Source organism: Aegilops tauschii, chromosome 4, assembly GCF_002575655.3.
Source record: "Aegilops tauschii subsp. strangulata cultivar AL8/78 chromosome 4, Aet v6.0, whole genome shotgun sequence".
NCBI lineage: Eukaryota > Viridiplantae > Streptophyta > Magnoliopsida > Poales > Poaceae > Aegilops > Aegilops tauschii.
The window spans coordinates 311,607,787-311,622,899 of record NC_053038.3 but is presented as its reverse complement, the minus strand read 5'-3'; the positions used below and the strand labels follow the sequence as shown (position 1 = coordinate 311,622,899).

The 15,113-nt window shown below is 46.6% G+C and overlaps 1 pseudogene; it reads right to left on the bottom strand.

The window, feature by feature from the left end:
* Positions 1–956: 956 nt before the first annotated feature.
* LOC109747914 (thioredoxin-like 1-2, chloroplastic) lies at positions 957–2,819 on the bottom strand (annotated as a pseudogene).
* Between the last annotated feature and the right edge of the window lie 12,294 nt (positions 2,820–15,113).

Sequence of the window (15,113 nt, the reverse complement as noted above, 5' to 3'; positions counted from 1 at the left end):
GGTGGGACGACGACAGCGCCAGCGCTACTATTTTTCTCGTGGACGTCACCTCCACCGGCGACGGACAAGGCGCAGACTCCTTCAAGGATTAGTAGGCCACAGGAGGCGACGGGGCCTGGTGTCCCATGTGGGCCGGTCTGTCTCCCGTCTTCTACTCTTCCTCGCCGAAGACCATATCTTCACTTCATCGGTCTTATCACGAAGGAGGACGACACGAACTTGAACGCCAGGCGCCGCCGCCAGGTTTACGGGCAGGTTTTCTTTTCTAAATGTTCAAAATGTAATTAAATCCGTCATTTTGCATGAAATCCCCTTACGATAACATGTACAAAATCCCCGTAGGATAGGTTTAGGAACAGTTTTTTTTTCTAAATGTTTGAAATGTAATTAAATCCGTTTGCATGAAATCCCCTTAGGATAATATGTACGAAATCCCGTAGGATACGTTTAGAGACGGGTTTTTTTTCTAAATATTTGAAATTTTTCTAAATATTTAAAATGTAATTAAATCCATCATGTTTGTACGAAATCCGGGCCTGTTTACTATCCGGTTTGTTAAAAAGTTATTAAAAAGGAGTTTGAAATATATACGGCTACGGTTGGATGGCATCCTTCCGCATCCGTTGATGGGGGAGAAAATTTGCAGGTTACCGTTATGCGTCATCTTATATTTCTTTACAATTTCTTTAAAGAGAGAGTACATGTAATACCTACAATTTCTTTAAAGAGTACATGTGATACATGTTACCTCACCACGCAGATGGGAATGCAAGAATGCAAGAGAAGATTGTATTAGCAGCCGCTGGATTTCAGATTTTCTAATGACCAAAACTACTACAAGAGGAACAAACCAAAATAGGAGTATTTGATAGAAGAGCAACGCAGGCACGATATAACTGAATATATTGGCACTCAAAAATAGGAGTATTTGATAGAAGAGCAACGCAGGCACGATATAACTGAATATATTGGCACTCAAATTAACTCAGCTACCATACAATTTACTGGCAGAGGATTACCCACAATACTTGCTGGTACTACTACAGTATTGCTTCTACTTCTACGCTTCTAGCAGACACAGGCGGGGCAGGCTTGACAAGTAGTAAAAATCTATCAAGCCTGCACTCTACACAACCATGAGAGAGTACAATCTGTACACACCAACAACAATCGAGAAACTGTACAGAGAACCGATGGACGCGATCCCATTTAGACCGTCGTCACATCACAATCTCATCTTCCTGATGAGACCAAGGTCCTCTCTCCGGACCCCTGCCGAACCAATGGTTTTGCCGGTGGAGGAAGCCTTGGGCTCCCAGGAGCAATGACCTCCCTGTCTCCACTCGGAACTGGTTCTGGCTGCTTCGTGTAGGTGAATTCCAGGTCCTTGTTCGCAGCCAAGGCCAGCAGCTCAGACTCCTCGAGGCCCCTGGTTGGGCCAATGCTACACCTATCCGGATTGTGCTTGGCAAGCGCATCCCTGAACTTCTTTATCTGAAAAGACAAGTGCCACCATAGTAAGCATCTCATCAAATGGTAAATGATACGCTTCCTGCAAGAGACTACACGTCTAGAATAAGATGAGACCATAATATGTTCCTTCAAATTCAGTGAAAGACCTTCGATCCCTACACTATCAGTAAGCTCCAAGTTACGCTATATGGAGGACGTTCAAAGCCTTGATAGGTAAGTTTGGGAGGATCTCTTGGAACTTAAAACATAGTTTGTTTGCTTCTGACTCCTCTCGCGTTCTATAATTCACAGGAGCATGAAAGTGCACATGACCAGATTAGTATCTTACGGTTGCGTTAGTACAGCTGAAGCTGCAGAGGCGGCCCTGGGCTCCCCTGTAGAACCTGAAGAAGGGCAGAACATGGACATGGAGGCTGTAGCACATGGACTTGTGTTCCTCGTAGTTCACTTGCAAGAAGAGCACATCTGGGTTCTGTTCAGCAAACTGGCAAATCTGCATAGGGAAATAAAATAATTTAAGAACACCGCAAAAATTTTCATTTCCGCAGTATTATCAACATTTCCGCAGCCATGATTTTCACCTTGGGGTGGAGGGCACGGCAGCCGCCGCAGCCAGGGGAGAAGAAGTCAACGACGACGAGCCTGTCGCCGGCGTTGGCCAGCGAGTCGACGAGGTCCTGGGCGGACTCAATCTCCCTCATGTTGGGCTGCAGACCCTTTTCCCACCACTTGGTGGATTTCGCAAACGCAAGATTCATCTGCGACAGAACATACAGGCTCAGCATATTGGCCCCGCACACCACAATAGTTGGAGATTAGTTGCAAAATAGCAGAAAGTCAAATATAGGTGTTCAACTCTGCATGCGGATGAGATTCGGATAGAATGACTATATCAGCGAATTTATCGCGGAGAACAGGTTAAGTCCGGAAAATATAGCATTATAAAATAAAAAAGAGGACACCGACGATCAAAAGAGAATCGCAGCCAACAGAAAAATGAATAAACTAGAGCGGAAAATTAAATTTACCTGCATCGGTGAGGCGACTAGATTCCGAGGAACGAGCTTCGTTCTCCTGGGACCGACCGTGAGCCTGGCGCCAAGAAACAGGCTCTTCCTGCCGATCTGCACCGCCGCCGGCGCGCAGGGCGACATGCGGGCCGCCACGGCACCGCGCCGCCGGGCACCAAATCCTGCGGCCCGGTTGCCGCACGGCGAGACCAGGGTCCCTTTGGCCACCGCCTGCACCGTCGCCATAGCCGCTCGCCGTCAAGAGAGAGGGAGGAGAAGCCGAGAGGGAAGAAACGCAAGAGAGGAGAGGAGAGAGGGGGGATTGGAAGCGGCGAAGAAAAGTAGCGCCTTTTAAAAAGGAGGCCCACGGATAAAAGCAAGCGACGCGAAGTAAAGAAAAAACCGCCGCATTTTCTTCCCTTTGCTAGTAAAATGTCCCCCGCCGACTACTACGAGTCGTCCGACGAATTGATGGGGCGCCGGATGGTCGCCACGTAGCCAAGAAGCTTCTCGTCTTCTTTTTTTTCGCAGGTGCGCAGGATGGATATGTACCGGATAAGGATGATAAATTGGGGCTCACAACTCACGCGCCCGTAGGGGTAGGGAAGGGAGACGCCACGTGTGGGAGAGAGAGCTGGGTGTAAACAGTCGGGGACTCGTGGCAGATTCTTCTGGTCATGGATGAGGTTGAGGCCCCCACGTTCAGCGAGTAGTGGGAACCGGATGGGTCACCGTTCAACCGTGATCGGTCGGTTTTCGTCTGGTGGTACACCTCTTTTCTTTCACGTGGTGTTTGCTTCAGAAGTCCTAGGACTTTTTCAAGTCCTAAGGACTAATTAAAAAAGACTCTCTAGTAGAGTCTTTTTTTAGTCCCTATAGAAAAAGTCCCTCCCGTTTGGTTCCTAGGGACTTTTTCTAGTCTCTGGGACTAAAAAGTCTCTGAACCAAACACCCCCTAAGTGCCACGCACAGAGATACCAAAAGAGTAGATTCTACACACATTTTACTTTTTGATTATTTTCTACTCCCCTCCGTTTCTTGAACAAAAACCACGGCAATAATTTTGAAACTCTTGTGAAGGTTAATTTATATGGTGCTGAACTTCTAGGTGTTTGGTTCTGTTTGGAAATCGACCTGATCTCATAAATAGATAAAAAAACGAGTTCGCAAAAGAAAACCACTGTTGTGCTTATCTGCACAATTGCTAAGCATGCTTAGTTGTACGCAGGTGCTAAATTTTTGGACGAGCTGAACGAGCAGCTAGACCACTACTATTGATAGTAAACTGATTTGGATATGGATGATATTATGCGCTGAGCTTTTAGCGGCATCCTATTCATAGTAACCGAATTCGGATAAAGGATGGCATTGTGTGGTTGAGTGATAGCGCGATTGTACACGCACTTGCAGCTCTCTATTCATAGCTGATAATACCATGGACACCAACATGAGTTGTCTACTTTAAGACCCGGATGCGGTTCGAACTAATTGTCGGCCGTGAATACAATCACATCACATCTATTTTGCATTGAAACTATTTTCCAATGTTTTCTTTTGAATACTGACCGTAGAACAACCATTATGCTATATTTTACTCATTATTATAATAAAACAATAAAGTCAATACAAGTACAAACAAAAAGAGAAGAAAAAAAGATGAGGAAAAGAAAACTAATGAAACAAAAGGGAACAAGAGGCACTCAGCTAATGTCAGTTCTAGGAATTATCTAATGGATCAAATAAGAGTGTCAATCCAATCCTTCATAACCGTAGACTTAACATCTTTGAGTTCTAGGAATTATCTAATGGATCAAATAAGAGTGTCAATCCAGTCCTTCATAACCGTAGACTTAACATCTTTGAGTTCTAAGAATTATCTAATGGATCAAATAAGAGTGTCAATCCAGTCCTTCATAACCGTAGACTTAGCATCTTTGAGTTCTAGGAATTATCTAATGGATCAAATAGAGTGTCAATCCAGTCCTTCATAACCGTAGACTTAGCATCTCTCAGTCTTGAACTGACAATACGAAGATCTTCCTTGAGCAAAATTATACTATCGAGAGTATATTAACCAAACCGGGGGGAGGGGGGGGTGAATGAGAGATTTAAAATTTCATTGAAAATAGAGATCAAACGAAAATATAGACAAACAACCCTAAGCACGACAAATGCAAATATACAACACAACATGGTTACAACAATGATAGATATGCTTAAATGATATGCAAATGGAATTGTACCGACGAACAACACAGGAGATACACATCAGCCGAGAATAAATTACTGAAGATAAATGCGGACACAGAACTAACCACGGGTGCTCGATGGCGACAGATGATTTGGTAGACCAGTTCACTCTTCTGCAAACGAGCTACGTCTAGTTGGAGGGACTTGTGATTAAATACACGAGATAAATTTCACTCGAGGTAGATTCTTATGGGCAATCTCCATACCTTTAACACACCTTGCTTTCACAAATCACAATTACTCTTGCTCCTCGGACAGACACCTAACCGTCTAGAAAGTTAGTAGCTCTGCACAAGAACTCTCAACTTAGTTCTACTCTGATGCTCGACCACAATCCAAGTTATCTGGCTATTAGTTTTCTCTCAGTGGATTTACTCAAATCGATCGGAGAGGGGTGCTCAATCAATGTTCTTAAAATCTCAAGCAGAGCAGCCAACCATCTTAGTTAGTGCGGGTTGGCTATTTATAGCCACAACAATCCTGAATGGGAATGACCAATAAGGGCCTGAAGCCCAGTCGATGCCCAACCAACATGTTTCCAACAATCGGATTTCAAACACACCCGACAACTTTACCTGGGGAATAAGTAAAGCTGACTCCTCTGCTAGAGCATTTCTCTTGCAGCCTAGAAGAACATCGTCTCTGGCTGGAGAGTGAATACTTTTCGATTGATGAGATTTCTCTCGCCTCACAAAGGATAGATTTCAGTAAAGCATCACAGTAGGCAAAAGTCTCAAAATACTTATACCCCTCTTAATAGTACGGTGGTCCTATGACTCAAGTGAAGAAAATAAAACTATGAAAAAGAATTATGTCTTATTTCCATCTTCAAACTTCATCACTGTAGTCAATCCACTCGCACCGCATTCCGTAGCAATTGCTTTGCGTCATCAATATTTTTGGGTGTCATCTCTGACACACAATCTTCTCGGTGTCAAACTCCTCGAAGCTTCACAATCTTTGCTGCTTAGATAACTTTCATGAAGTTTATAGCAAACTTCTCGAAATACTATAGAAATATTCTCGACACTCCAGGGACTGTTTCCCTCTGTGTGTACTAGCAAACAATCAGTCCCCCACTGTTTCTGACAACAATCACAAAACACAAGGGGGCACTGGACTACACCAACAATCTCCCCCTTTTTGGATGATTGTTGACAAAATAGTAATCATTGAAGAGTAGATAAATATGTAACCGATGACATGCGGAAATTAATTTTCAAAGATAAAATAGGCTTCCCCTAAATGTATGCATACTCTGAAAGATTAGTTGATTGATAACCTTCATATCTATAATACCTAAATAGTTCATCCCCACTAACCTATTTCTCTTGACATGCAGCCTATCCACATCATCATCCCACTAGCACCAATTATCTTGACATGTAGGCTTCCACGTCACTATATTTTTTCTATTTTTTTCTTTTACATGTAATCATCCTTTCTCTCTCCCGCAGGTGTGACTCAGATCTGCAGCCAATGATTGATCCCGCCCGTGCACCAGACCCGACACGTTGGTTCCTCCTTCTTGGCCCGCAGAAGTGGAATCGAATGCTCCTCCCGTCGAAGCGTCCTTTCTTTATTGAGGGAACCAGTCAAAACGTCTTTGATGCGAGTGTGAGGCCGCCCCGTCTCCCGTCCCCCATAAATCTCTCCCCAGACGATACAGACCACGCCGCGACGTACGCAACAGAACACAACCGCTTCTAGGGTTTGCGACCGTCGGTGTGTAGGACTGGTGGCTACGATGACGATGGCAGGGCAAGGGCGACCTCAAGATGATTGATCTGGAGGGAATGGATGGAGCTTCATCATGCAGAAGGGTATCAACATCTTCGAGGGCAAGTCGGAGCCACGGTTCTGCTCCGAAGAAAGCATGATCGATCTGGGGGAATGGATGATGCTCTGCATGTAAGTCGCCTTCCTCCCCACCTCCCTTCGGCCATGCCTAAGGCTTGGCCCGATTTCATCCCCCAATTGTTTTTCTATTTTGTTGCGCAGAACGATATAATCACATCAGCTATATGACGAGTACCACGAGTCCTTTGAGGAGTACATCCGAGCCGCAGTGAGCGGATTTGCCACTCTTGCTGATACGTACATGAGTGTTGTGTGTTCAGATTATCCTCTTTTTTTATGTGTCGGTGCTTGCACAGATGGGTTTATATTTGTGTGCTTTTGGGGGTTCAGGTGGACCGTGAGGTGGGTTATTTACTTACTTTACTAGCTGCGAATGATTACATCTCATCTTACTGTGTACTAACACATAATCAGATCCCATTAAGTTATTTTGTTCTTTGACAATTTGAAACAAACCTTCCTATTGGAATTCCTGTATACTACTGTATCTTTTATGCAATAGGTGCATCCTGGATAATATCCTTAATTTACATTAGTGCATCAGTGAGTTTGCTTTTTATCTGACAATGTGTTTAGGTAAATTTATTTATGCTCCATCTTTCTCAGACCAAAGAATGATATCAAGAAGCTGGAAATGTGAAACTGCATTCTGGATGCTTTTGGACGAGTCCTGGATCCAGCCCTGTCTTCATCAAGCTGTATGTATATCGGCTCTCACTTGACATATCTGAGTTGTGCATTCAACAACGTCTTCGTCGAGCTTCTAGCATGGTAACTGTAGCATTTTTTTTGTTGATTTAGCTAACTCTGCAGATAGGGAGGAAGCCGTCTAGGCTGCTTGGTTCTAGGTGATAAGCTTATGAGCGGGGACAAGTGATGATCTGGTGGACCTGCTTATGGCACTTCTCCTTATCTACCTTGACAACTCATCTGGTCGTCGGTGTCCCATCTCCTGAGATGTGCGGGTGTTGAGCCCAGCGACATGGATGTAGTCTGATTTGAGGATGGCTGTTTTTACTTTTTCTTTAGTAATTCTGATGCTGTCTAAATGATCATCCTCTATTTCAGGTTGAAGGTCTTCATTGTTGCATATTCAAAGTTACATTGGACACGTATAATACATAGTTCCTGATGTAATAAAATTTTCGTCTGACTTTTCATCTGTGCTATTCAGCTATCCATTAGTTTCCATCACAATAATGGTGTTTTGTTGTTGAGACAAGCAGGTTAGTGATTGTTGGCTTTGCTGAATTGGTAGATTTTAGTTCAGTTAAAAACTGCCGAACTACTGAATTGGTGACCTTTCTCTATAACTCTTTCTTTGTGCGTGGCTTCTTCGTTTCAATTTCTTTGTATAAACACCACTGTTACAATTTGATGAAAGCAACACTTTTGTATGTACATCCTTTAATAGATATGTTTTCCCAAGAAAAGGCGAGATGTTTTAATTCACTGGTAAGTTACTATTTTCTTTAAACGGTTTATTTCTCCTCATTAGAACTTTTAGCAAAAAATATTCCGCAGCAACGCGCGGGGAATCATCTAGTTTAGGATAATAATTGGAGAGGTATTTTATAGCTTTGAGGATAATGGATTGCATTGAGAGAACATTGTCAAACATGAATAATTCAATGCATCCAGAGTGAATTATGATAAAATATCTCATGCAAAACAGATTCTCGAGAGATAAATATAGCATGGGTTTATTAACGTTACAACACCAAGATTCACAAGCATTTCAGAGTGAAATCTCATGATATTCCACCTGCCAAACAGATATACCAACGATAACATTGTAGCGGGGGTGTTATTATCGTTAATTTTGGAATTCCCTAGAGGCAATAATATTGTATTATTATATTTCCCTATTCACAATTAAGAGTTTATATTCGATGCTATAACTGCTATGATCCTGGAATGTGCGATTCATTGGAAAACTCATATACACGTGTGGAATGAGAAACAGTAAAGTAAGATTCCTAGTCTCGCCTCTAGGACTAACTCAAGTGTTGTTGGTGATCATGTTTTTCGGATCTTAGGATATCGTTAAGTGTAATGATAGTCCTAAAACAACTTCAAGAATATGACATTAGAAGAACGATTATATTGAATCGACCCAAACTTGTTTGTTATACTTTGAGATAATATCGTTAGAAGTCAACTGTTACAACACAGAGAGTTAACGTGTGATTTAGTTCCTTAGGCATGAGAGTATCATAGTCACTTCTTACCATACAATGAACTTTGGGGTTGCTCGAACGTCATCTGCAACACGGTGATCATAACGACAACTTACAGGTTCATTGGGAAGTGTGACGCCCCCGATTCAATCATACACTAATCATGCACGCAAATGTGTACGATCAAGATCAGGGACTCACGGGAAGATATCACAACACAACTCTACAACAGAAATAAGTCATACAAGCATCATAATACAAGCTAGGGGCCTCGAGGGCTCGAATACAAGTGCTTGATCATAGACGAGTCAGCGGAAGCAACAATATCTGAGTACAGACATAAGTTAAACAAGTTTTCCTTAAGAAGGCTAGCACAAAAGTAGCAACGATCGAAAAGGCAAGGCCTCCTGCCTGGGACCTCCTAACTACTCCTCGAAGCCGAACTCCATGTAGAATCATCCTCGGGATCTCTAGCTCCTGGACTCCAGCATCTGGTTGCGACAACCAGGTATAGAAAGGGGAAAAGAGGGAGAAAAGCAACCGTGAGTACTCATCCAAAGTACTCGCAAGCAAGGAGATACACTACATATGCATGGGTATATGTGTAAAGGGCCATATCGGTGGACTGAACTGCAGAATGCCAAAATAAGAGGGGGATAGCTAATCTTGCCGAAGACTATGCTTCTGGCAGCCTCCATCTTGCAGCATGTAGAAGAGAGTAGATTGAAGTCCTCCAAGTAGCATCGTATAGCATAATCCTACCCGGCGATCCCCTCCTCGTCGCCCTATTAGAGAGCGATCACCGGGTTGTATCTGGCACTTGGAAGGGTGTGTTTTATTAAGTATCCGGTTCTAGTTGTCATAAGGTCAAGGTACAACTCCGGGTCGTCCTTTTACCGAGGGACACGGCTATTCGAATAGATAAACTTCTCTGCAGGGGTGCACCACATAACCCAACACGCTCGATCTCATTTGGCCGGACACACTTTTCTGGGTCATGCTCGGCCGCGGAAGATCAACACGTCGCAGCCCCACCTAGGCTCAACAGAGAGGTCAGCACGCCGGTATAAATCCTATGCGCGCAGGGGTCTGGGCCCATCGCCAATTGCACACCTGCACGTTGCGTACGCGGCCGGAAGCAGACCTAGCCTAGCAGGCGTTCCAGTCCAATCCGGCGCGCGCCGCTCCGTCGCTGACGTCAAGAAGAGCTTCGGCTGATACCACGACGTCGAGTGCCCATAAATGTTCCCGCGTAGTTGGTTAGTGCGTATAGACCAAATGGCCAGACTCAGATCAAATACCAAGATCTCGTTAAGCGTGTTAAGTATCCGCAAACGCCGACCAGGGCCAGGCCCACCTCTCTCCTAGGTGGTTTCAACCTGCCCTGTCGCTCCGCCACAAAGTAACAATCGGGGGCCGTCAAGAACCCAGTCCCACCTCTACCGGGATGGAGCCACCTGTCCTTTCAACCCCCTCATCAGAATCACTTGCGGGTACTCAACGAGCCGACCCGACTTTAGTCACCACATGTGTCATGTATATAAAGTATATAGTATATACCCGTGATCACCTCCCGAAGTGATCACGGCCCAGTAGTATAGCATGACAGACGGACAAGAGTGTAGGGCCACTGATGGAACACTAGCATCCTATACTAAGCAGTAGGATAGCAGGTAAGGGTAACAACTGTAGCAACAATGACAGGCTATGCATCAGTATAGGATTAACCGAAAGCAGTAACATGCTACACTACTCTAATGCAAGCAGTATAGATAAGGAATAGGCGATATCTGGTGATCAAGGGGGGGGGGCTTGCCTGGTTGCTCTGGCAAGAAGGAGGGGTCGTCAACACCGTAGTCGTACTGGGTAGCAGCGGCGTCGGTCTCGGTGTCTAACGAGAGAAGAGGGGGAAGAAACAATAAATATAATGCAAACATAAGCATGCCGATGGAAGACATGACAATGCGTGGTGCTAGGTGTGCCCTAACGCGGTAGGAGATGGTACCGGCGAAGGGGGAAACATCCGGGAAAGTATTCCCGGTGTTTCGTGTTTTCGGACAGATGAACCGGAGAGGAAAGTTGTGTGTTTGCTATGCTAGGGATGTGTGGCGGACGAACGGGCTGCGTATCCGGATTCGTCTTGTCGTTCTGAGCAATTTTCATGTACAAAGTTTTTCCATCCGAGCTACGGTTTATTTTATATTAAATTTAAAAGATTTAATCATTTTTAGAATTTAATTAATTATTTTAATTCAACATTATCCAGAACAGTGTACGCTGACGTCAGCAGTCAACAGAGGAGTTGACTGGTCAACTGACGTGTGGGTCCTGTTCGTCATTGACTTTTTAGTCTAATTAGGGCTTAACTAATCTAATTACGGTTTAATTAAACTAACTAGTTAATTAGACTAATTAAACAGGGTTAATTAACTTAATTAATTCACTAATTAATTAATTATTAACTTTTATTAATATTATTTTTAATTCTTTTAATTCCTTTTTTTAACGTTCTAGAGCCGGGCCCACTGGTCATAGGCACAGGGGGGGCTAGCGGGCGAAAGGGAAGCGGGCGGAGCCCCGTTAGCGTGCGGGCGCTGGCGGGCGCCACGCCCGAACGGGCAAAATCGGGGCGCCGACGAGTTGCCCGCCGGAGCGCGGCCACGATGAGCCGGCCGCGGACGGCGCCGGCGAAGGGCGGCGGGTCGGCGATGCCAGAGCTGGGCGAGGCCGTGGCTGAAGTGGCCGGAGCGGAAGGGAGCCGAGCGGCGGCTGGCCTCGGCCAAGGCGGCCACGGACAGGGACGAGGGGAGCCGCCGCCGGGCGTGGCCAGGCAGCGGAGGAGCTGCAGAGCGAGGCCGGGATCGGGGAAGTTGCGTGAGAACAGGGGCGGGGCGCGCCGGGGGCGTGACCAGTGCCTCGAGGCAGGGAGCGGGCACGCGCCCGAAGGGAAGGGAGCGCCGCCGAGCGCGTGTGGAGCAGAGGCAGGAGGGATCAGAGAGCAGTAGCGGGGGGCGTCGAGGCCGCAGGCGAGCGCCGGTGCGCGACGGCGTGCATGGTGACGTCCGACACGGGGGGGGGGGGGGGGGGAAGGGGAGTGCGAGGAGAGGGAGGTGCTCACGGCGGGGCCGTAGGGGACTGGCAGCGGGCTCGGGGAGGTCCGGCGAGGCGGCACAGGCGACGGGGACGGGGAGCGCCGGCGACGGAGAGGAGGGCGGCGATGGCATCCGTCGATGGGTCGCGGGGGGGCGACCCCGCGAGGGAGAGGCGCGGGAGGAAGACGGGGATGACGGCGTAAAGGACGGCGGGGGAAGGTCCGTCGAGGTGGTCCCGGGCGGCGGCGAGCGCTGGGCGTCGGGGTCGACGGGATCGGGGGCCGATCCCGATCCAGATCGACGGGGGGGGGGGGGGGAGAGGAGAAGGGGATCGTGGGGGAAAAGTGGGGTGACAGGGGTTAGGGTTTGGCTGCGGGTGGGGTTATCCAGTCGGGGTGGGCCAGCTGGGCTGCGTGGGTGGCCAGCTGGGCCTGTTGGCCCAGTTGGCCGGGGGGTGTCCTTTTCTTTCTATTTTTATTTTGTTTTGTCTTTCTCTTTTTATTTAATTTTCCTTTCTATTTTATTAAATTTTAGCTTTTATAGAATACAAAAGTTGTACCTAAAAGAGCATTAATAATTATGCCACTACCACAATTAGCTCCGCAACTAAAACAAAATAGTTTAATATTTTATCAATTTGAAGAGGGTAGTTAGTTAAATGTTTTGCTGCTGTTTTAAATATTTTAGTGCACTTAAACCTTTTATAAAATTGCGGTTTCTCCACAATAATTACCTATGCATTTTTTGGCAACACCCCAACATTTTAGTTTTAATATTTGAAAATATTTTATTGTTTGCTTGATTCTGAATTTGAATTCGAACCGGTTTCGAACTAACGCGAGATTAGCAGCGGTAATCGAGGTGACGTGGCATCATTAACGTGGGATTACTGTAGCCTAATTATCCGGGCGTCACAGGAAGTAAGAAGAGGGACTAGATAGCTCGAGAGTGGGATTTGCTCCTCCGACAATGGAGAGATATTGTTGGGCCCCTCTCGATGTGACGACATCTGTCATCGTCTAGGGCCAGACACAGGTGACTAAGTCACGGGGATGCCGGAACATGTCAACGAGAAAGAAGAACAAAATCGGTAACAAGGTGACCGGTATAATGAGCATGTGTATGACTCAGGAGGATATCGGTATATCTCACCTCGGGTTTTGTTAAGTATCGCGAAGCAAAGGGAATAGATAAGATAACTGATGTCTACTATGTAACTTTTATTCTTGTAGATGTTGTTGGGCCTCCAAGTACAGAGTTTTGTAGGAGAGCGGCAAATTTCTCTTAAGTGGATGGCCTAAGATTTGTCTATCCGTGGGAGGCATAGGATGAAGATGGTCTCTCTCAAACAACTCTGCATTCAAATACAAGAAATCTCTTGTGTCCCCAACACACCCAATACAATGGTAAATTGTATAGGTGCACTAGTTCGGCGAAGATATGGTGATACAAGTGCAGTATGGATAGTAGATATATGTTTTTATAATCTGAAATAATAAAAACAACAAGGTAGCAAGTGATAAGAGCACAAATAGTATTGCAATGCTTAGAAACAAGGCCTAGGGTTCATACTTTCACTAGTGCAATCTCTCAACAATGCTAACCTAGTTGAATCATATAACTATCCCTCAATGTGCGACAAAGAATCACTCCAAAGTTTCTATCAAAGAATGTAGGACGAAAATGTGTATCAACCTATATATGTGCCTAGATTGCCCCAATGTCACCACGGGAATCCGCAAGTTGATTACCAAAACAACATCAAGTGACTCAATAGAATACCCCATTATCACCACGAGTATTCACATGCAAGACATACATCAAGTGATCTCAAATCCAATATACAATCTGACATAACGAAACCTCAAAGAGCAAGACTCAATTCATCACAACAAGATAGAGAGGGGAAACGCCATATGATCCAACTATATTAACAAAGCTCGTGGTACATCAAGATCATGCCAAATCAAGAAAACGAGAGAGAGATCAAACACATAGCTACTGGTACATACCCTGTGATGCCCGGATAATTAAGCTACAGTAATTCCACGCTAATGATGCCACGTCACCATTATTACTATTGCTAATCTCACGTTGATCCAAAACCGGTTCAAATTCAAAATTCAAAATCAGGCAACAACAAAGGTTTTCAAATGTTAAAACTAAAATGTTCGGGAGGTGTAAAATAAATCATAAGCAATTATGGTGAGAACCCATATCTAAATAAAATATTTAAATGCACAATAGTAGATAAAACAACGGCAAAATAATTATTTAAATGCTTTTAAATACTAAACAGATATTAAACTAATTCATTTGGTCACCAAGCTTGTTGAGGTAGTGGCATATGTTATTACGCTAATTTAGGAGTAGGGGTTATATTTTTGTAAAACTATTTGCTAACTAAAAGGAAACACAAAAGAAAGATAAATGAAAACAAAACAAAAGAAAGGAAACCCCCCGGTTGCCCATGGGCATCGGCCCATCCCACCCAGCCGGCCAGCCCAACTGGCCCCAACCGGCCCACCCCGCTCTCCCCATAATCCCCCACTCCCGTAACCCTAACCCTATCCGCCCAGTTCCCACTCCCTCCTTTTTGCGCCCCCACCCCGATCCAGATCGGGATCGGAGGCGCCCGACCCCGCGCCCCGCCGCTGGGCTCCGTAACCGGTCGCCGCCCGCCACGCCTTCGTCCTCACCCGCGACGCCACCTCGCCGAAGACTCCCCACCGTCTTCGCCGGCGTCGCCACGCCCCGTCCCGCGTCGGAGGCCGCCTTGACCACGCCTCCCTCGCCGACCTGCCTCCCCGACGTCGCATGTCGCCTCCGTCTTCCTCCCCGCGCCCCACTGCCCCGTCCCTACGAACCCCAGTGAGGACCCCGGTCCTCCTCCCCGTGAGCCCCCCTTTTTCCTCCTTCCCCGCGGTCGCCGCCGCTCGCGCGCGTGCTCGCTCCGCCCGCGCCCTGGCTCTGCTCGCCGCGGCCACGCTCCTCCTCCGCGTGCATGCGCTCGCGCTCACCGCACGCGGACCACGCCCGTCCGCGCCCCCCTCGCGCCCCTACTGGCTCGATGCCCCGCGCGCCCACGCCGCATCGTCCGCTGGCGCCCGCGGCCGCTTGCGTCCGCACGCGTCCTCCGCCTTGCTCCCGCACGCTCTGGACCAACTTTGCCGCGCCCGCCTGCGTGCGCGCACCTGCAGCCTACCTCCCACTTCTCGCTCGCCCGCAACCCCCAGGCCTTTCCCGCT